The 18,005-nt window shown below is 53.8% G+C and overlaps 40 non-coding genes across 40 annotated transcripts; 8 read left to right on the top strand and 32 right to left on the bottom strand.

Annotated features, from left to right (window-relative positions):
- Nucleotides 1-328: 328 nt before the first annotated feature.
- Trnag-ucc (transfer RNA glycine (anticodon UCC)) lies at nucleotides 329-400 on the top strand. The gene has a single exon. It is a non-coding gene; the product is annotated as a tRNA-Gly (tRNA).
- A 277-nt stretch (nucleotides 401-677) lies between these two features.
- Trnas-aga (transfer RNA serine (anticodon AGA)) lies at nucleotides 678-759 on the bottom strand. Its single transcript has one exon. It is a non-coding gene; the product is annotated as a tRNA-Ser (tRNA).
- Nucleotides 760-898: 139 nt separating this feature from the next.
- Trnak-uuu (transfer RNA lysine (anticodon UUU)) lies at nucleotides 899-971 on the bottom strand. Its single transcript has one exon. It is a non-coding gene; the product is annotated as a tRNA-Lys (tRNA).
- Nucleotides 972-1,267: 296 nt separating this feature from the next.
- On the bottom strand, nucleotides 1,268-1,339 carry Trnae-uuc (transfer RNA glutamic acid (anticodon UUC)). Its single transcript has one exon. It is a non-coding gene; the product is annotated as a tRNA-Glu (tRNA).
- A 322-nt stretch (nucleotides 1,340-1,661) lies between these two features.
- Trnam-cau (transfer RNA methionine (anticodon CAU)) lies at nucleotides 1,662-1,734 on the bottom strand. Its single transcript has one exon. It is a non-coding gene; the product is annotated as a tRNA-Met (tRNA).
- Nucleotides 1,735-2,549: 815 nt separating this feature from the next.
- Trnag-ucc (transfer RNA glycine (anticodon UCC)) lies at nucleotides 2,550-2,621 on the top strand. The gene has a single exon. It is a non-coding gene; the product is annotated as a tRNA-Gly (tRNA).
- Nucleotides 2,622-2,897: 276 nt separating this feature from the next.
- Nucleotides 2,898-2,979, bottom strand: Trnas-aga (transfer RNA serine (anticodon AGA)). Its single transcript has one exon. It is a non-coding gene; the product is annotated as a tRNA-Ser (tRNA).
- A 139-nt stretch (nucleotides 2,980-3,118) lies between these two features.
- On the bottom strand, nucleotides 3,119-3,191 carry Trnak-uuu (transfer RNA lysine (anticodon UUU)). The gene has a single exon. It is a non-coding gene; the product is annotated as a tRNA-Lys (tRNA).
- A 296-nt stretch (nucleotides 3,192-3,487) lies between these two features.
- Trnae-uuc (transfer RNA glutamic acid (anticodon UUC)) lies at nucleotides 3,488-3,559 on the bottom strand. The gene has a single exon. It is a non-coding gene; the product is annotated as a tRNA-Glu (tRNA).
- A 322-nt stretch (nucleotides 3,560-3,881) lies between these two features.
- On the bottom strand, nucleotides 3,882-3,954 carry Trnam-cau (transfer RNA methionine (anticodon CAU)). Its single transcript has one exon. It is a non-coding gene; the product is annotated as a tRNA-Met (tRNA).
- An 815-nt stretch (nucleotides 3,955-4,769) lies between these two features.
- Nucleotides 4,770-4,841, top strand: Trnag-ucc (transfer RNA glycine (anticodon UCC)). The gene has a single exon. It is a non-coding gene; the product is annotated as a tRNA-Gly (tRNA).
- A 278-nt stretch (nucleotides 4,842-5,119) lies between these two features.
- Trnas-aga (transfer RNA serine (anticodon AGA)) lies at nucleotides 5,120-5,201 on the bottom strand. The gene has a single exon. It is a non-coding gene; the product is annotated as a tRNA-Ser (tRNA).
- A 139-nt stretch (nucleotides 5,202-5,340) lies between these two features.
- On the bottom strand, nucleotides 5,341-5,413 carry Trnak-uuu (transfer RNA lysine (anticodon UUU)). Its single transcript has one exon. It is a non-coding gene; the product is annotated as a tRNA-Lys (tRNA).
- Nucleotides 5,414-5,709: 296 nt separating this feature from the next.
- On the bottom strand, nucleotides 5,710-5,781 carry Trnae-uuc (transfer RNA glutamic acid (anticodon UUC)). Its single transcript has one exon. It is a non-coding gene; the product is annotated as a tRNA-Glu (tRNA).
- Nucleotides 5,782-6,103: 322 nt separating this feature from the next.
- Trnam-cau (transfer RNA methionine (anticodon CAU)) lies at nucleotides 6,104-6,176 on the bottom strand. Its single transcript has one exon. It is a non-coding gene; the product is annotated as a tRNA-Met (tRNA).
- An 815-nt stretch (nucleotides 6,177-6,991) lies between these two features.
- On the top strand, nucleotides 6,992-7,063 carry Trnag-ucc (transfer RNA glycine (anticodon UCC)). The gene has a single exon. It is a non-coding gene; the product is annotated as a tRNA-Gly (tRNA).
- A 277-nt stretch (nucleotides 7,064-7,340) lies between these two features.
- Trnas-aga (transfer RNA serine (anticodon AGA)) lies at nucleotides 7,341-7,422 on the bottom strand. The gene has a single exon. It is a non-coding gene; the product is annotated as a tRNA-Ser (tRNA).
- A 139-nt stretch (nucleotides 7,423-7,561) lies between these two features.
- On the bottom strand, nucleotides 7,562-7,634 carry Trnak-uuu (transfer RNA lysine (anticodon UUU)). Its single transcript has one exon. It is a non-coding gene; the product is annotated as a tRNA-Lys (tRNA).
- Nucleotides 7,635-7,930: 296 nt separating this feature from the next.
- Nucleotides 7,931-8,002, bottom strand: Trnae-uuc (transfer RNA glutamic acid (anticodon UUC)). The gene has a single exon. It is a non-coding gene; the product is annotated as a tRNA-Glu (tRNA).
- A 322-nt stretch (nucleotides 8,003-8,324) lies between these two features.
- Trnam-cau (transfer RNA methionine (anticodon CAU)) lies at nucleotides 8,325-8,397 on the bottom strand. Its single transcript has one exon. It is a non-coding gene; the product is annotated as a tRNA-Met (tRNA).
- Nucleotides 8,398-9,212: 815 nt separating this feature from the next.
- Trnag-ucc (transfer RNA glycine (anticodon UCC)) lies at nucleotides 9,213-9,284 on the top strand. The gene has a single exon. It is a non-coding gene; the product is annotated as a tRNA-Gly (tRNA).
- Nucleotides 9,285-9,561: 277 nt separating this feature from the next.
- Trnas-aga (transfer RNA serine (anticodon AGA)) lies at nucleotides 9,562-9,643 on the bottom strand. The gene has a single exon. It is a non-coding gene; the product is annotated as a tRNA-Ser (tRNA).
- Nucleotides 9,644-9,782: 139 nt separating this feature from the next.
- Nucleotides 9,783-9,855, bottom strand: Trnak-uuu (transfer RNA lysine (anticodon UUU)). The gene has a single exon. It is a non-coding gene; the product is annotated as a tRNA-Lys (tRNA).
- Nucleotides 9,856-10,151: 296 nt separating this feature from the next.
- Nucleotides 10,152-10,223, bottom strand: Trnae-uuc (transfer RNA glutamic acid (anticodon UUC)). The gene has a single exon. It is a non-coding gene; the product is annotated as a tRNA-Glu (tRNA).
- A 322-nt stretch (nucleotides 10,224-10,545) lies between these two features.
- Nucleotides 10,546-10,618, bottom strand: Trnam-cau (transfer RNA methionine (anticodon CAU)). The gene has a single exon. It is a non-coding gene; the product is annotated as a tRNA-Met (tRNA).
- Nucleotides 10,619-11,433: 815 nt separating this feature from the next.
- On the top strand, nucleotides 11,434-11,505 carry Trnag-ucc (transfer RNA glycine (anticodon UCC)). Its single transcript has one exon. It is a non-coding gene; the product is annotated as a tRNA-Gly (tRNA).
- A 277-nt stretch (nucleotides 11,506-11,782) lies between these two features.
- Trnas-aga (transfer RNA serine (anticodon AGA)) lies at nucleotides 11,783-11,864 on the bottom strand. Its single transcript has one exon. It is a non-coding gene; the product is annotated as a tRNA-Ser (tRNA).
- Nucleotides 11,865-12,003: 139 nt separating this feature from the next.
- Trnak-uuu (transfer RNA lysine (anticodon UUU)) lies at nucleotides 12,004-12,076 on the bottom strand. The gene has a single exon. It is a non-coding gene; the product is annotated as a tRNA-Lys (tRNA).
- A 296-nt stretch (nucleotides 12,077-12,372) lies between these two features.
- On the bottom strand, nucleotides 12,373-12,444 carry Trnae-uuc (transfer RNA glutamic acid (anticodon UUC)). Its single transcript has one exon. It is a non-coding gene; the product is annotated as a tRNA-Glu (tRNA).
- Nucleotides 12,445-12,766: 322 nt separating this feature from the next.
- Trnam-cau (transfer RNA methionine (anticodon CAU)) lies at nucleotides 12,767-12,839 on the bottom strand. Its single transcript has one exon. It is a non-coding gene; the product is annotated as a tRNA-Met (tRNA).
- An 815-nt stretch (nucleotides 12,840-13,654) lies between these two features.
- Trnag-ucc (transfer RNA glycine (anticodon UCC)) lies at nucleotides 13,655-13,726 on the top strand. Its single transcript has one exon. It is a non-coding gene; the product is annotated as a tRNA-Gly (tRNA).
- A 277-nt stretch (nucleotides 13,727-14,003) lies between these two features.
- Trnas-aga (transfer RNA serine (anticodon AGA)) lies at nucleotides 14,004-14,085 on the bottom strand. Its single transcript has one exon. It is a non-coding gene; the product is annotated as a tRNA-Ser (tRNA).
- A 139-nt stretch (nucleotides 14,086-14,224) lies between these two features.
- Nucleotides 14,225-14,297, bottom strand: Trnak-uuu (transfer RNA lysine (anticodon UUU)). Its single transcript has one exon. It is a non-coding gene; the product is annotated as a tRNA-Lys (tRNA).
- Nucleotides 14,298-14,593: 296 nt separating this feature from the next.
- On the bottom strand, nucleotides 14,594-14,665 carry Trnae-uuc (transfer RNA glutamic acid (anticodon UUC)). Its single transcript has one exon. It is a non-coding gene; the product is annotated as a tRNA-Glu (tRNA).
- A 322-nt stretch (nucleotides 14,666-14,987) lies between these two features.
- Nucleotides 14,988-15,060, bottom strand: Trnam-cau (transfer RNA methionine (anticodon CAU)). The gene has a single exon. It is a non-coding gene; the product is annotated as a tRNA-Met (tRNA).
- An 815-nt stretch (nucleotides 15,061-15,875) lies between these two features.
- Trnag-ucc (transfer RNA glycine (anticodon UCC)) lies at nucleotides 15,876-15,947 on the top strand. The gene has a single exon. It is a non-coding gene; the product is annotated as a tRNA-Gly (tRNA).
- A 277-nt stretch (nucleotides 15,948-16,224) lies between these two features.
- On the bottom strand, nucleotides 16,225-16,306 carry Trnas-aga (transfer RNA serine (anticodon AGA)). The gene has a single exon. It is a non-coding gene; the product is annotated as a tRNA-Ser (tRNA).
- A 139-nt stretch (nucleotides 16,307-16,445) lies between these two features.
- Trnak-uuu (transfer RNA lysine (anticodon UUU)) lies at nucleotides 16,446-16,518 on the bottom strand. The gene has a single exon. It is a non-coding gene; the product is annotated as a tRNA-Lys (tRNA).
- Nucleotides 16,519-16,814: 296 nt separating this feature from the next.
- On the bottom strand, nucleotides 16,815-16,886 carry Trnae-uuc (transfer RNA glutamic acid (anticodon UUC)). Its single transcript has one exon. It is a non-coding gene; the product is annotated as a tRNA-Glu (tRNA).
- Nucleotides 16,887-17,208: 322 nt separating this feature from the next.
- Trnam-cau (transfer RNA methionine (anticodon CAU)) lies at nucleotides 17,209-17,281 on the bottom strand. The gene has a single exon. It is a non-coding gene; the product is annotated as a tRNA-Met (tRNA).
- Nucleotides 17,282-18,005: the final 724 nt, after the last annotated feature.

The following is an 18,005-nucleotide window of genomic DNA, read 5'->3' as shown; positions in this document are numbered from 1 at the left end:
GTCCGATGACGTCCGTGCTTCCCGAGCATATTCCCGAGCAGCTGTCTGCAGGGAAAGTGGGATTGCCACCCAGCGACGTCGGATACAACCGAAAAAAGTGCTACACACGCGGAGTCCCCCACTACACTGCCTCAAAGCGACCGCTCGTCACTATTGCGTGAGTAACGTTGCGGCCGCGGCGACGAGCCTTGCCCAAAGACGCAGCGTGCGTGGAGGCGCTGCCCGAATGCACCCTCCTACCTCGTAAAGCGCCTACAGCTACTATCACCGTGGGCCACTGCCGGCGGGCGGGAAGCCGACACAGCGCGGCGTTGCGAGCAGCGGCTGTGCGGTGGTAGTGTAATGGTGAGCATAGTTGCCTTCCGAGCAGTTGAGCCGCGTTCGATTCCCGGCCACCGCAACGGGCGCAAATCTATGCGTATGAGTATGTGAGCCACGTGCTGTTGAATTAACGTTTTCTTTCCGTCGTCGCTCCACGCAGGCCATGCTGTAGTATGTCCCGACTTGTCCCGACTTTGCTCGGCTGACGCGAAAGCTGACGCTTGGAATTCGCCCTTATCAAAAGGACAGGCGCTATAAACGACTGTGAGAGGTGAGGTGTAGCGAGGTACCAAAACGACAGGCAAACTGCGAAATTTTCTGCTCTCTCTTCTGAAACAAAAAATAAAAAAAACCGACGCAGTCGGTAGGACTCGAACCTACGCTCCCAGAGGGAATCTGATTTCTAGTCAGACGCCTTAACCACTCGGCCACGACTGCTCGTAGCTAAAGCTTCCCTCGAATCGTGAAAAATGCAACCGGTCTGCGCAGAATGTTGACAGGAAACGAACTCGGTGCACTGATTACGGCAGGGCTACCAGCGCTACGAGACGAGCCATTACGGAAGCGTTAAAATCTTCGCCCGAACAGGGATTCGAACCCTGGACCCTTAGGTTAAAAGCCTAATGCTCTACCGACTGAGCTATCCGGGCTCACGCTTGTTGTGCATGGAGCGACTGCAAGCAATGTGAATAACTGGAACGCGTGTGTAGGCGTACTACGGTAATTGCTGGCTTCTGGCGCAACTGGCGACTTCACCGACTTCCCACTGACGCTGGTAGCACCCCAACAGCGGACCAGTGCCTCTTCTCCCTTTATCCCGGTGCTGACAGTAATTGCATCCTGTGCCTGCTTCCCCCGATTACGTTCGGTTGAAGCTCCGGAAGGTGGGCGACAAACGAAGGTTGGAAGGCCAAACGATGGAGGGTCGTGTGCGCAAAAACTTCCCTTCCGGTACCGGGAAACGAACCCGGGCCTCCTGGGTGAAAGCCAGGTATCCTAGCCACTAGACCACACCGGATTTGCTCGAGAAACGTGAGATTTACTCCCTCTCTTCTCGTATTTCGTGCTCAATCCGGACTCAGTGTTGTTATCTGTTTGCGAGCATTTTTGCGCGTGCAGACTGGCATGGCGCACAGCTCGAAACTGTCTATTCATTGCTGTTTGCATCATATTTCACTCATAACAGGGGAGGAGAATGATCAAAGTTGTACCTTGCCATAATTGGAAGTAAACATTGTGACGCTGAGGCGTGGACTCCTTGTGGATAACAAACGACAATTAAGTTCGTTCGCTAGCAATAGCAACGCCGTTAATTCAGCCGTGATGTACAGCAAATTAAATGCCCCGGGTGAGGATCGAACTCACGACCTTAAGATTATGAGACTTACGCGCTACCTACTGCGCTACCGAGGCTCGTTGCAACCATCATCCCAGGAATCTTGGTAAGTCTCACATATTAGAGATAGACAGTTTGCGCTTTCTCAGGAATCTGTTGTGTCGCTACGCGTGCTTTCCCGACTTGCTAGAGTAAACTGCTGCCGCAGCTTTTTTAACGACGGAAAGCAGCACTGCCTGAGGTTACAGTACATCGCCCTTGCGGCACCTGAACACAGCGGCCTGTAGGGCCAGGCCGACGCTGGAGTTCAGTAACAGCACGCGGCCGTCCAAGTAGGGTCTCTTGCGTGCTGCATGTTTGGTTCTTCTCACAGCGAATCCTGCTATACATTCCTGAGGCTGGCGCACCTCAAGCGAGCAATCGGCGCGGCAGCACTATAGCGAGAACAGCAAAACGATGCATCGGCCGGGAATCGAAGCCGGGCCGCCCGCGTGGTAGTCGAACAACCTACCACTTTTTTAGTTGTTGTTCTCATTTTGTTAGTTGCATTTGTTGGGGGCGGACGTCCGATGACGTCCGTGCTTCCCGAGCATATTCCCGAGCAGCTGTCTGCAGGGAAAGTGGGATTGCCACCCAGCGACGTCGGATACAACCGAAAAAAGTGCTACACACGCGGAGTCCCCCACTACACTGCCTCAAAGCGACCGCTCGTCACTATTGCGTGAGTAACGTTGCGGCCGCGGCGACGAGCCTTGCCCAAAGACGCAGCGTGCGTGGAGGCGCTGCCCGAATGCACCCTCCTACCTCGTAAAGCGCCTACAGCTACTATCACCGTGGGCCACTGCCGGCGGGCGGGAAGCCGACACAGCGCGGCGTTGCGAGCAGCGGCTGTGCGGTGGTAGTGTAATGGTGAGCATAGTTGCCTTCCGAGCAGTTGAGCCGCGTTCGATTCCCGGCCACCGCAACGGGCGCAAATCTATGCGTATGAGTATGTGAGCCACGTGCTGTTGAATTAACGTTTTCTTTCCGTCGTCGCTCCACGCAGGCCATCCTGTAGTATGTCCCGACTTGCCCCGACTTTGCTCGGCTGACGCGAAAGCTGACGCTTGGAATTCGCCCTTATCAAAAGGACAGGCGCTATAAACGACTGTGAGAGGTGAGGTGTAGCGAGGTACCAAAACGACAGGCAAACTGCGAAATTTTCTGCTCTCTCTTCTGAAACAAAAAATAAAAAAACCGACGCAGTCGGTAGGACTCGAACCTACGCTCCCAGAGGGAATCTGATTTCTAGTCAGACGCCTTAACCACTCGGCCACGACTGCTCGTAGCTAAAGCTTCCCTCGAATCGTGAAAAATGCAACCGGTCTGCGCAGAATGTTGACAGGAAACGAACTCGGTGCACTGATTACGGCAGGGCTACCAGCGCTACGAGACGAGCCATTACGGAAGCGTTAAAATCTTCGCCCGAACAGGGATTCGAACCCTGGACCCTTAGGTTAAAAGCCTAATGCTCTACCGACTGAGCTATCCGGGCTCACGCTTGTTGTGCATGGAGCGACTGCAAGCAATGTGAATAACTGGAACGCGTGTGTAGGCGTACTACGGTAATTGCTGGCTTCTGGCGCAACTGGCGACTTCACCGACTTCCCACTGACGCTGGTAGCACCCCAACAGCGGACCAGTGCCTCTTCTCCCTTTATCCCGGTGCTGACAGTAATTGCATCCTGTGCCTGCTTCCCCCGATTACGTTCGGTTGAAGCTCCGGAAGGTGGGCGACAAACGAAGGTTGGAAGGCCAAACGATGGAGGGTCGTGTGCGCAAAAACTTCCCTTCCGGTACCGGGAATCGAACCCGGGCCTCCTGGGTGAAAGCCAGGTATCCTAGCCACTAGACCACACCGGATTTGCTCGAGAAACGTGAGATTTACTCCCTCTCTTCTCGTATTTCGTGCTCAATCCGGACTCAGTGTTGTTATCTGTTTGCGAGCATTTTTGCGCGTGCAGACTGGCATGGCGCACAGCTCGAAACTGTCTATTCATTGCTGTTTGCATCATATTTCACTCATAACAGGGGAGGAGAATGATCAAAGTTGTACCTTGCCATAATTGGAAGTAAACATTGTGACGCTGAGGCGTGGACTCCTTGTGGATAACAAACGACAATTAAGTTCGTTCGCTAGCAATAGCAACGCCGTTAATTCAGCCGTGATGTACAGCAAATTAAATGCCCCGGGTGAGGATCGAACTCACGACCTTAAGATTATGAGACTTACGCGCTACCTACTGCGCTACCGAAGCTCGTTGCAACCATCATCCCAGGAATCTTGGTAAGTCTCACATATTAGAGATAGACAGTTTGCGCTTTCTCAGGAATCTGTTGTGTCGCTACGCATGCTTTCCCGACTTGCTAGAGTAAACTGCTGCCGCAGCTTTTTTAACGACGGAAAGCAGCACTGCCTGAGGTTACAGTACATCGCCCTTGCGGCACCTGAACACAGCGGCCTGTAGGGCCAGGCCGACGCTGGAGTTCAGTAACAGCACGCGGCCGTCCAAGTAGGGTCTCTTGCGTGCTGCATGTTTGGTTCTTCTCACAGCGAATCCTGCTATACATTCCTGAGGCTGGCGCACCTCAAGCGAGCAATCGGCGCGGCAGCACTATAGCGAGAACAGCAAAACGATGCATCGGCCGGGAATCGAAGCCGGGCCGCCCGCGTGGTAGTCGAACAACCTACCACTTTTTTAGTTGTTGTTCTCATTTTGTTAGTTGCATTTGTTGGGGGCGGACGTCCGATGACGTCCGTGCTTCCCGAGCATATTCCCGAGCAGCTGTCTGCAGGGAAAGTGGGATTGCCACCCAGCGACGTCGGATACAACCGAAAAAAGTGCTACACACGCGGAGTCCCCCACTACACTGCCTCAAAGCGACCGCTCGTCACTATTGCGTGAGTAACGTTGCGGCCGCGGCGACGAGCCTTGCCCAAAGACGCAGCGTGCGTGGAGGCGCTGCCCGAATGCACCCTCCTACCTCGTAAAGCGCCTACAGCTACTATCACCGTGGGCCACTGCCGGCGGGCGGGAAGCCGACACAGCGCGGCGTTGCGAGCAGCGGCTGTGCGGTGGTAGTGTAATGGTGAGCATAGTTGCCTTCCGAGCAGTTGAGCCGCGTTCGATTCCCGGCCACCGCAACGGGCGCAAATCTATGCGTATGAGTATGTGAGCCACGTGCTGTTGAATTAACGTTTTCTTTCCGTCGTCGCTCCACGCAGGCCATGCTGTAGTATGTCCCGACTTGTCCCGACTTTGCTCGGCTGACGCGAAAGCTGACGCTTGGAATTCGCCCTTATCAAAAGGACAGGCGCTATAAACGACTGTGAGAGGTGAGGTGTAGCGAGGTACCAAAACGACAGGCAAACTGCGAAATTTTCTGCTCTCTCTTCTGAAACAAAAAATAAAAAAAAACCGACGCAGTCGGTAGGACTCGAACCTACGCTCCCAGAGGGAATCTGATTTCTAGTCAGACGCCTTAACCACTCGGCCACGACTGCTCGTAGCTAAAGCTTCCCTCGAATCGTGAAAAATGCAACCGGTCTGCGCAGAATGTTGACAGGAAACGAACTCGGTGCACTGATTACGGCAGGGCTACCAGCGCTACGAGACGAGCCATTACGGAAGCGTTAAAATCTTCGCCCGAACAGGGATTCGAACCCTGGACCCTTAGGTTAAAAGCCTAATGCTCTACCGACTGAGCTATCCGGGCTCACGCTTGTTGTGCATGGAGCGACTGCATGCAATGTGAATAACTGGAACGCGTGTGTAGGCGTACTACGGTAATTGCTGGCTTCTGGCGCAACTGGCGACTTCACCGACTTCCCACTGACGCTGGTAGCACCCCAACAGCGGACCAGTGCCTCTTCTCCCTTTATCCCGGTGCTGACAGTAATTGCATCCTGTGCCTGCTTCCCCCGATTACGTTCGGTTGAAGCTCCGGAAGGTGGGCGACAAACGAAGGTTGGAAGGCCAAACGATGGAGGGTCGTGTGCGCAAAAACTTCCCTTCCGGTACCGGGAATCGAACCCGGGCCTCCTGGGTGAAAGCCAGGTATCCTAGCCACTAGACCACACCGGATTTGCTCGAGAAACGTGAGATTTACTCCCTCTCTTCTCGTATTTCGTGCTCAATCCGGACTCAGTGTTGTTATCTGTTTGCGAGCATTTTTGCGCGTGCAGACTGGCATGGCGCACAGCTCGAAACTGTCTATTCATTGCTGTTTGCATCATATTTCACTCATAACAGGGGAGGAGAATGATCAAAGTTGTACCTTGCCATAATTGGAAGTAAACATTGTGACGCTGAGGCGTGGACTCCTTGTGGATAACAAACGACAATTAAGTTCGTTCGCTAGCAATAGCAACGCCGTTAATTCAGCCGTGATGTACAGCAAATTAAATGCCCCGGGTGAGGATCGAACTCACGACCTTAAGATTATGAGACTTACGCGCTACCTACTGCGCTACCGAGGCTCGTTGCAACCATCATCCCAGGAATCTTGGTAAGTCTCACATATTAGAGATAGACAGTTTGCGCTTTCTCAGGAATCTGTTGTGTCGCTACGCGTGCTTTCCCGACTTGCTAGAGTAAACTGCTGCCGCAGCTTTTTTAACGACGGAAAGCAGCACTGCCTGAGGTTACAGTACATCGCCCTTGCGGCACCTGAACACAGCGGCCTGTAGGGCCAGGCCGACGCTGGAGTTCAGTAACAGCACGCGGCCGTCCAAGTAGGGTCTCTTGCGTGCTGCATGTTTGGTTCTTCTCACAGCGAATCCTGCTATACATTCCTGAGGCTGGCGCACCTCAAGCGAGCAATCGGCGCGGCAGCACTATAGCGAGAACAGCAAAACGATGCATCGGCCGGGAATCGAAGCCGGGCCGCCCGCGTGGTAGTCGAACAACCTACCACTTTTTTAGTTGTTGTTCTCATTTTGTTAGTTGCATTTGTTGGGGGCGGACGTCCGATGACGTCCGTGCTTCCCGAGCATATTCCCGAGCAGCTGTCTGCAGGGAAAGTGGGATTGCCACCCAGCGACGTCGGATACAACCGAAAAAAGTGCTACACACGCGGAGTCCCCCACTACACTGCCTCAAAGCGACCGCTCGTCACTATTGCGTGAGTAACGTTGCGGCCGCGGCGACGAGCCTTGCCCAAAGACGCAGCGTGCGTGGAGGCGCTGCCCGAATGCACCCTCCTACCTCGTAAAGCGCCTACAGCTACTATCACCGTGGGCCACTGCCGGCGGGCGGGAAGCCGACACAGCGCGGCGTTGCGAGCAGCGGCTGTGCGGTGGTAGTGTAATGGTGAGCATAGTTGCCTTCCGAGCAGTTGAGCCGCGTTCGATTCCCGGCCACCGCAACGGGCGCAAATCTATGCGTATGAGTATGTGAGCCACGTGCTGTTGAATTAACGTTTTCTTTCCGTCGTCGCTCCACGCAGGCCATGCTGTAGTATGTCCCGACTTGTCCCGACTTTGCTCGGCTGACGCGAAAGCTGACGCTTGGAATTCGCCCTTATCAAAAGGACAGGCGCTATAAACGACTGTGAGAGGTGAGGTGTAGCGAGGTACCAAAACGACAGGCAAACTGCGAAATTTTCTGCTCTCTCTTCTGAAACAAAAAATAAAAAAAACCGACGCAGTCGGTAGGACTCGAACCTACGCTCCCAGAGGGAATCTGATTTCTAGTCAGACGCCTTAACCACTCGGCGACGACTGCTCGTAGCTAAAGCTTCCCTCGAATCGTGAAAAATGCAACCGGTCTGCGCAGAATGTTGACAGGAAATGAACTCGGTGCACTGATTACGGCAGGGCTACCAGCGCTACGAGACGAGTCATTACGGAAGCGTTAAAATCTTCGCCCGAACAGGGATTCGAACCCTGGACCCTTAGGTTAAAAGCCTAATGCTCTACCGACTGAGCTATCCGGGCTCACGCTTGTTGTGCATGGAGCGACTGCAAGCAATGTGAATAACTGGAACGCGTGTGTAGGCGTACTACGGTAATTGCTGGCTTCTGGCGCAACTGGCGACTTCACCGACTTCCCACTGACGCTGGTAGCACCCCAACAGCGGACCAGTGCCTCTTCTCCCTTTATCCCGGTGCTGACAGTAATTGCATCCTGTGCCTGCTTCCCCCGATTACGTTCGGTTGAAGCTCCCGAAGGTGGGCGACAAACGAAGGTTGGAAGGCCAAACGATGGAGGGTCGTGTGCGCAAAAACTTCCCTTCCGGTACCGGGAATCGAACCCGGGCCTCCTGGGTGAAAGCCAGGTATCCTAGCCACTAGACCACACCGGATTTGCTCGAGAAACGTGAGATTTACTCCCTCTCTTCTCGTATTTCGTGCTCAATCCGGACTCAGTGTTGTTATCTGTTTGCGAGCATTTTTGCGCGTGCAGACTGGCATGGCGCACAGCTCGAAACTGTCTATTCATTGCTGTTTGCATCATATTTCACTCATAACAGGGGAGGAGAATGATCAAAGTTGTACCTTGCCATAATTGGAAGTAAACATTGTGACGCTGAGGCGTGGACTCCTTGTGGATAACAAACGACAATTAAGTTCGTTCGCTAGCAATAGCAACGCCGTTAATTCAGCCGTGATGTACAGCAAATTAAATGCCCCGGGTGAGGATCGAACTCACGACCTTAAGATTATGAGACTTACGCGCTACCTACTGCGCTACCGAGGCTCGTTGCAACCATCATCCCAGGAATCTTGGTAAGTCTCACATATTAGAGATAGACAGTTTGCGCTTTCTCAGGAATCTGTTGTGTCGCTACGCGTGCTTTCCCGACTTGCTAGAGTAAACTGCTGCCGCAGCTTTTTTAACGACGGAAAGCAGCACTGCCTGAGGTTACAGTACATCGCCCTTGCGGCACCTGAACACAGCGGCCTGTAGGGCCAGGCCGACGCTGGAGTTCAGTAACAGCACGCGGCCGTCCAAGTAGGGTCTCTTGCGTGCTGCATGTTTGGTTCTTCTCACAGCGAATCCTGCTATACATTCCTGAGGCTGGCGCACCTCAAGCGAGCAATCGGCGCGGCAGCACTATAGCGAGAACAGCAAAACGATGCATCGGCCGGGAATCGAAGCCGGGCCGCCCGCGTGGTAGTCGAACAACCTACCACTTTTTTAGTTGTTGTTCTCATTTTGTTAGTTGCATTTGTTGGGGGCGGACGTCCGATGACGTCCGTGCTTCCCGAGCATATTCCCGAGCAGCTGTCTGCAGGGAAAGTGGGATTGCCACCCAGCGACGTCGGATACAACCGAAAAAAGTGCTACACACGCGGAGTCCCCCACTACACTGCCTCAAAGCGACCGCTCGTCACTATTGCGTGAGTAACGTTGCGGCCGCGGCGACGAGCCTTGCCCAAAGACGCAGCGTGCGTGGAGGCGCTGCCCGAATGCACCCTCCTACCTCGTAAAGCGCCTACAGCTACTATCACCGTGGGCCACTGCCGGCGGGCGGGAAGCCGACACAGCGCGGCGTTGCGAGCAGCGGCTGTGCGGTGGTAGTGTAATGGTGAGCATAGTTGCCTTCCGAGCAGTTGAGCCGCGTTCGATTCCCGGCCACCGCAACGGGCGCAAATCTATGCGTATGAGTATGTGAGCCACGTGCTGTTGAATTAACGTTTTCTTTCCGTCGTCGCTCCACGCAGGCCATGCTGTAGTATGTCCCGACTTGTCCCGACTTTGCTCGGCTGACGCGAAAGCTGACGCTTGGAATTCGCCCTTATCAAAAGGACAGGCGCTATAAACGACTGTGAGAGGTGAGGTGTAGCGAGGTACCAAAACGACAGGCAAACTGCGAAATTTTCTGCTCTCTCTTCTGAAACAAAAAATAAAAAAAACCGACGCAGTCGGTAGGACTCGAACCTACGCTCCCAGAGGGAATCTGATTTCTAGTCAGACGCCTTAACCACTCGGCGACGACTGCTCGTAGCTAAAGCTTCCCTCGAATCGTGAAAAATGCAACCGGTCTGCGCAGAATGTTGACAGGAAATGAACTCGGTGCACTGATTACGGCAGGGCTACCAGCGCTACGAGACGAGTCATTACGGAAGCGTTAAAATCTTCGCCCGAACAGGGATTCGAACCCTGGACCCTTAGGTTAAAAGCCTAATGCTCTACCGACTGAGCTATCCGGGCTCACGCTTGTTGTGCATGGAGCGACTGCAAGCAATGTGAATAACTGGAACGCGTGTGTAGGCGTACTACGGTAATTGCTGGCTTCTGGCGCAACTGGCGACTTCACCGACTTCCCACTGACGCTGGTAGCACCCCAACAGCGGACCAGTGCCTCTTCTCCCTTTATCCCGGTGCTGACAGTAATTGCATCCTGTGCCTGCTTCCCCCGATTACGTTCGGTTGAAGCTCCGGAAGGTGGGCGACAAACGAAGGTTGGAAGGCCAAACGATGGAGGGTCGTGTGCGCAAAAACTTCCCTTCCGGTACCGGGAATCGAACCCGGGCCTCCTGGGTGAAAGCCAGGTATCCTAGCCACTAGACCACACCGGATTTGCTCGAGAAACGTGAGATTTACTCCCTCTCTTCTCGTATTTCGTGCTCAATCCGGACTCAGTGTTGTTATCTGTTTGCGAGCATTTTTGCGCGTGCAGACTGGCATGGCGCACAGCTCGAAACTGTCTATTCATTGCTGTTTGCATCATATTTCACTCATAACAGGGGAGGAGAATGATCAAAGTTGTACCTTGCCATAATTGGAAGTAAACATTGTGACGCTGAGGCGTGGACTCCTTGTGGATAACAAACGACAATTAAGTTCGTTCGCTAGCAATAGCAACGCCGTTAATTCAGCCGTGATGTACAGCAAATTAAATGCCCCGGGTGAGGATCGAACTCACGACCTTAAGATTATGAGACTTACGCGCTACCTACTGCGCTACCGAGGCTCGTTGCAACCATCATCCCAGGAATCTTGGTAAGTCTCACATATTAGAGATAGACAGTTTGCGCTTTCTCAGGAATCTGTTGTGTCGCTACGCGTGCTTTCCCGACTTGCTAGAGTAAACTGCTGCCGCAGCTTTTTTAACGACGGAAAGCAGCACTGCCTGAGGTTACAGTACATCGCCCTTGCGGCACCTGAACACAGCGGCCTGTAGGGCCAGGCCGACGCTGGAGTTCAGTAACAGCACGCGGCCGTCCAAGTAGGGTCTCTTGCGTGCTGCATGTTTGGTTCTTCTCACAGCGAATCCTGCTATACATTCCTGAGGCTGGCGCACCTCAAGCGAGCAATCGGCGCGGCAGCACTATAGCGAGAACAGCAAAACGATGCATCGGCCGGGAATCGAAGCCGGGCCGCCCGCGTGGTAGTCGAACAACCTACCACTTTTTTAGTTGTTGTTCTCATTTTGTTAGTTGCATTTGTTGGGGGCGGACGTCCGATGACGTCCGTGCTTCCCGAGCATATTCCCGAGCAGCTGTCTGCAGGGAAAGTGGGATTGCCACCCAGCGACGTCGGATACAACCGAAAAAAGTGCTACACACGCGGAGTCCCCCACTACACTGCCTCAAAGCGACCGCTCGTCACTATTGCGTGAGTAACGTTGCGGCCGCGGCGACGAGCCTTGCCCAAAGACGCAGCGTGCGTGGAGGCGCTGCCCGAATGCACCCTCCTACCTCGTAAAGCGCCTACAGCTACTATCACCGTGGGCCACTGCCGGCGGGCGGGAAGCCGACACAGCGCGGCGTTGCGAGCAGCGGCTGTGCGGTGGTAGTGTAATGGTGAGCATAGTTGCCTTCCGAGCAGTTGAGCCGCGTTCGATTCCCGGCCACCGCAACGGGCGCAAATCTATGCGTATGAGTATGTGAGCCACGTGCTGTTGAATTAACGTTTTCTTTCCGTCGTCGCTCCACGCAGGCCATGCTGTAGTATGTCCCGACTTGTCCCGACTTTGCTCGGCTGACGCGAAAGCTGACGCTTGGAATTCGCCCTTATCAAAAGGACAGGCGCTATAAACGACTGTGAGAGGTGAGGTGTAGCGAGGTACCAAAACGACAGGCAAACTGCGAAATTTTCTGCTCTCTCTTCTGAAACAAAAAATAAAAAAAACCGACGCAGTCGGTAGGACTCGAACCTACGCTCCCAGAGGGAATCTGATTTCTAGTCAGACGCCTTAACCACTCGGCGACGACTGCTCGTAGCTAAAGCTTCCCTCGAATCGTGAAAAATGCAACCGGTCTGCGCAGAATGTTGACAGGAAATGAACTCGGTGCACTGATTACGGCAGGGCTACCAGCGCTACGAGACGAGTCATTACGGAAGCGTTAAAATCTTCGCCCGAACAGGGATTCGAACCCTGGACCCTTAGGTTAAAAGCCTAATGCTCTACCGACTGAGCTATCCGGGCTCACGCTTGTTGTGCATGGAGCGACTGCAAGCAATGTGAATAACTGGAACGCGTGTGTAGGCGTACTACGGTAATTGCTGGCTTCTGGCGCAACTGGCGACTTCACCGACTTCCCACTGACGCTGGTAGCACCCCAACAGCGGACCAGTGCCTCTTCTCCCTTTATCCCGGTGCTGACAGTAATTGCATCCTGTGCCTGCTTCCCCCGATTACGTTCGGTTGAAGCTCCGGAAGGTGGGCGACAAACGAAGGTTGGAAGGCCAAACGATGGAGGGTCGTGTGCGCAAAAACTTCCCTTCCGGTACCGGGAATCGAACCCGGGCCTCCTGGGTGAAAGCCAGGTATCCTAGCCACTAGACCACACCGGATTTGCTCGAGAAACGTGAGATTTACTCCCTCTCTTCTCGTATTTCGTGCTCAATCCGGACTCAGTGTTGTTATCTGTTTGCGAGCATTTTTGCGCGTGCAGACTGGCATGGCGCACAGCTCGAAACTGTCTATTCATTGCTGTTTGCATCATATTTCACTCATAACAGGGGAGGAGAATGATCAAAGTTGTACCTTGCCATAATTGGAAGTAAACATTGTGACGCTGAGGCGTGGACTCCTTGTGGATAACAAACGACAATTAAGTTCGTTCGCTAGCAATAGCAACGCCGTTAATTCAGCCGTGATGTACAGCAAATTAAATGCCCCGGGTGAGGATCGAACTCACGACCTTAAGATTATGAGACTTACGCGCTACCTACTGCGCTACCGAGGCTCGTTGCAACCATCATCCCAGGAATCTAGGTAAGTCTCACATATTAGAGATAGACAGTTTGCGCTTTCTCAGGAATCTGTTGTGTCGCTACGCGTGCTTTCCCGACTTGCTAGAGTAAACTGCTGCCGCAGCTTTTTTAACGACGGAAAGCAGCACTGCCTGAGGTTACAGTACATCGCCCTTGCGGCACCTGAACACAGCGGCCTGTAGGGCCAGGCCGACGCTGGAGTTCAGTAACAGCACGCGGCCGTCCAAGTAGGGTCTCTTGCGTGCTGCATGTTTGGTTCTTCTCACAGCGAATCCTGCTATACATTCCTGAGGCTGGCGCACCTCAAGCGAGCAATCGGCGCGGCAGCACTATAGCGAGAACAGCAAAACGATGCATCGGCCGGGAATCGAAGCCGGGCCGCCCGCGTGGTAGTCGAACAACCTACCACTTTTTTAGTTGTTGTTCTCATTTTGTTAGTTGCATTTGTTGGGGGCGGACGTCCGATGACGTCCGTGCTTCCCGAGCATATTCCCGAGCAGCTGTCTGCAGGGAAAGTGGGATTGCCACCCAGCGACGTCGGATACAACCGAAAAAAGTGCTACACACGCGGAGTCCCCCACTACACTGCCTCAAAGCGACCGCTCGTCACTATTGCGTGAGTAACGTTGCGGCCGCGGCGACGAGCCTTGCCCAAAGACGCAGCGTGCGTGGAGGCGCTGCCCGAATGCACCCTCCTACCTCGTAAAGCGCCTACAGCTACTATCACCGTGGGCCACTGCCGGCGGGCGGGAAGCCGACACAGCGCGGCGTTGCGAGCAGCGGCTGTGCGGTGGTAGTGTAATGGTGAGCATAGTTGCCTTCCGAGCAGTTGAGCCGCGTTCGATTCCCGGCCACCGCAACGGGCGCAAATCTATGCGTATGAGTATGTGAGCCACGTGCTGTTGAATTAACGTTTTCTTTCCGTCGTCGCTCCACGCAGGCCATGCTGTAGTATGTCCCGACTTGTCCCGACTTTGCTCGGCTGACGCGAAAGCTGACGCTTGGAATTCGCCCTTATCAAAAGGACAGGCGCTATAAACGACTGTGAGAGGTGAGGTGTAGCGAGGTACCAAAACGACAGGCAAACTGCGAAATTTTCTGCTCTCTCTTCTGAAACAAAAAATAAAAAAAACCGACGCAGTCGGTAGGACTCGAACCTACGCTCCCAGAGGGAATCTGATTTCTAGTCAGACGCCTTAACCACTCGGCGACGACTGCTCGTAGCTAAAGCTTCCCTCGAATCGTGAAAAATGCAACCGGTCTGCGCAGAATGTTGACAGGAAATGAACTCGGTGCACTGATTACGGCAGGGCTACCAGCGCTACGAGACGAGTCATTACGGAAGCGTTAAAATCTTCGCCCGAACAGGGATTCGAACCCTGGACCCTTAGGTTAAAAGCCTAATGCTCTACCGACTGAGCTATCCGGGCTCACGCTTGTTGTGCATGGAGCGACTGCAAGCAATGTGAATAACTGGAACGCGTGTGTAGGCGTACTACGGTAATTGCTGGCTTCTGGCGCAACTGGCGACTTCACCGACTTCCCACTGACGCTGGTAGCACCCCAACAGCGGACCAGTGCCTCTTCTCCCTTTATCCCGGTGCTGACAGTAATTGCATCCTGTGCCTGCTTCCCCCGATTACGTTCGGTTGAAGCTCCGGAAGGTGGGCGACAAACGAAGGTTGGAAGGCCAAACGATGGAGGGTCGTGTGCGCAAAAACTTCCCTTCCGGTACCGGGAATCGAACCCGGGCCTCCTGGGTGAAAGCCAGGTATCCTAGCCACTAGACCACACCGGATTTGCTCGAGAAACGTGAGATTTACTCCCTCTCTTCTCGTATTTCGTGCTCAATCCGGACTCAGTGTTGTTATCTGTTTGCGAGCATTTTTGCGCGTGCAGACTGGCATGGCGCACAGCTCGAAACTGTCTATTCATTGCTGTTTGCATCATATTTCACTCATAACAGGGGAGGAGAATGATCAAAGTTGTACCTTGCCATAATTGGAAGTAAACATTGTGACGCTGAGGCGTGGACTCCTTGTGGATAACAAACGACAATTAAGTTCGTTCGCTAGCAATAGCAACGCCGTTAATTCAGCCGTGATGTACAGCAAATTAAATGCCCCGGGTGAGGATCGAACTCACGACCTTAAGATTATGAGACTTACGGGCTACCTACTGCGCTACCGAGGCTCGTTGCAACCATCATCCCAGGAATCTAGGTAAGTCTCACATATTAGAGATAGACAGTTTGCGCTTTCTCAGGAATCTGTTGTGTCGCTACGCGTGCTTTCCCGACTTGCTAGAGTAAACTGCTGCCGCAGCTTTTTTAACGACGGAAAGCAGCACTGCCTGAGGTTACAGTACATCGCCCTTGCGGCACCTGAACACAGCGGCCTGTAGGGCCAGGCCGACGCTGGAGTTCAGTAACAGCACGCGGCCGTCCAAGTAGGGTCTCTTGCGTGCTGCATGTTTGGTTCTTCTCACAGCGAATCCTGCTATACATTCCTGAGGCTGGCGCACCTCAAGCGAGCAATCGGCGCGGCAGCACTATAGCGAGAACAGCAAAACGATGCATCGGCCGGGAATCGAAGCCGGGCCGCCCGCGTGGTAGTCGAACAACCTACCACTTTTTTAGTTGTTGTTCTCATTTTGTTAGTTGCATTTGTTGGGGGCGGACGTCCGATGACGTCCGTGCTTCCCGAGCATATTCCCGAGCAGCTGTCTGCAGGGAAAGTGGGATTGCCACCCAGCGACGTCGGATACAACCGAAAAAAGTGCTACACACGCGGAGTCCCCCACTACACTGCCTCAAAGCGACCGCTCGTCACTATTGCGTGAGTAACGTTGCGGCCGCGGCGACGAGCCTTGCCCAAAGACGCAGCGTGCGTGGAGGCGCTGCCCGAATGCACCCTCCTACCTCGTAAAGCGCCTACAGCTACTATCACCGTGGGCCACTGCCGGCGGGCGGGAAGCCGACACAGCGCGGCGTTGCGAGCAGCGGCTGTGCGGTGGTAGTGTAATGGTGAGCATAGTTGCCTTCCGAGCAGTTGAGCCGCGTTCGATTCCCGGCCACCGCAACGGGCGCAAATCTATGCGTATGAGTATGTGAGCCACGTGCTGTTGAATTAACGTTTTCTTTCCGTCGTCGCTCCACGCAGGCCATGCTGTAGTATGTCCCGACTTGTCCCGACTTTGCTCGGCTGACGCGAAAGCTGACGCTTGGAATTCGCCCTTATCAAAAGGACAGGCGCTATAAACGACTGTGAGAGGTGAGGTGTAGCGAGGTACCAAAACGACAGGCAAACTGCGAAATTTTCTGCTCTCTCTTCTGAAACAAAAAATAAAAAAAACCGACGCAGTCGGTAGGACTCGAACCTACGCTCCCAGAGGGAATCTGATTTCTAGTCAGACGCCTTAACCACTCGGCCACGACTGCTCGTAGCTAAAGCTTCCCTCGAATCGTGAAAAATGCAACCGGTCTGCGCAGAATGTTGACAGGAAATGAACTCGGTGCACTGATTACGGCAGGGCTACCAGCGCTACGAGACGAGTCATTACGGAAGCGTTAAAATCTTCGCCCGAACAGGGATTCGAACCCTGGACCCTTAGGTTAAAAGCCTAATGCTCTACCGACTGAGCTATCCGGGCTCACGCTTGTTGTGCATGGAGCGACTGCAAGCAATGTGAATAACTGGAACGCGTGTGTAGGCGTACTACGGTAATTGCTGGCTTCTGGCGCAACTGGCGACTTCACCGACTTCCCACTGACGCTGGTAGCACCCCAACAGCGGACCAGTGCCTCTTCTCCCTTTATCCCGGTGCTGACAGTAATTGCATCCTGTGCCTGCTTCCCCCGATTACGTTCGGTTGAAGCTCCGGAAGGTGGGCGACAAACGAAGGTTGGAAGGCCAAACGATGGAGGGTCGTGTGCGCAAAAACTTCCCTTCCGGTACCGGGAATCGAACCCGGGCCTCCTGGGTGAAAGCCAGGTATCCTAGCCACTAGACCACACCGGATTTGCTCGAGAAACGTGAGATTTACTCCCTCTCTTCTCGTATTTCGTGCTCAATCCGGACTCAGTGTTGTTATCTGTTTGCGAGCATTTTTGCGCGTGCAGACTGGCATGGCGCACAGCTCGAAACTGTCTATTCATTGCTGTTTGCATCATATTTCACTCATAACAGGGGAGGAGAATGATCAAAGTTGTACCTTGCCATAATTGGAAGTAAACATTGTGACGCTGAGGCGTGGACTCCTTGTGGATAACAAACGACAATTAAGTTCGTTCGCTAGCAATAGCAACGCCGTTAATTCAGCCGTGATGTACAGCAAATTAAATGCCCCGGGTGAGGATCGAACTCACGACCTTAAGATTATGAGACTTACGCGCTACCTACTGCGCTACCGAAGCTCGTTGCAACCATCATCCCAGGAATCTTGGTAAGTCTCACATATTAGAGATAGACAGTTTGCGCTTTCTCAGGAATCTGTTGTGTCGCTACGCGTGCTTTCCCGACTTGCTAGAGTAAACTGCTGCCGCAGCTTTTTTAACGACGGAAAGCAGCACTGCCTGAGGTTACAGTACATCGCCCTTGCGGCACCTGAACACAGCGGCCTGTAGGGCCAGGCCGACGCTGGAGTTCAGTAACAGCACGCGGCCGTCCAAGTAGGGTCTCTTGCGTGCTGCATGTTTGGTTCTTCTCACAGCGAATCCTGCTATACATTCCTGAGGCTGGCGCACCTCAAGCGAGCAATCGGCGCGGCAGCACTATAGCGAGAACAGCAAAACGATGCATCGGCCGGGAATCGAAGCCGGGCCGCCCGCGTGGTAGTCGAACAACCTACCACTTTTTTAGTTGTTGTTCTCATTTTGTTAGTTGCATTTGTTGGGGGCGGACGTCCGATGACGTCCGTGCTTCCCGAGCATATTCCCGAGCAGCTGTCTGCAGGGAAAGTGGGATTGCCACCCAGCGACGTCGGATACAACCGAAAAAAGTGCTACACACGCGGAGTCCCCCACTACACTGCCTCAAAGCGACCGCTCGTCACTATTGCGTGAGTAACGTTGCGGCCGCGGCGACGAGCCTTGCCCAAAGACGCAGCGTGCGTGGAGGCGCTGCCCGAATGCACCCTCC

The sequence above is a fragment of the Schistocerca cancellata genome, unplaced genomic scaffold, assembly GCF_023864275.1.
Source record: "Schistocerca cancellata isolate TAMUIC-IGC-003103 unplaced genomic scaffold, iqSchCanc2.1 HiC_scaffold_411, whole genome shotgun sequence".
In the NCBI taxonomy this organism is placed as follows: domain Eukaryota; kingdom Metazoa; phylum Arthropoda; class Insecta; order Orthoptera; family Acrididae; genus Schistocerca; species Schistocerca cancellata.
The sequence above is the reverse complement of the archived record's forward strand: the minus strand, read 5'-3'. Positions and strand labels throughout refer to the sequence as shown.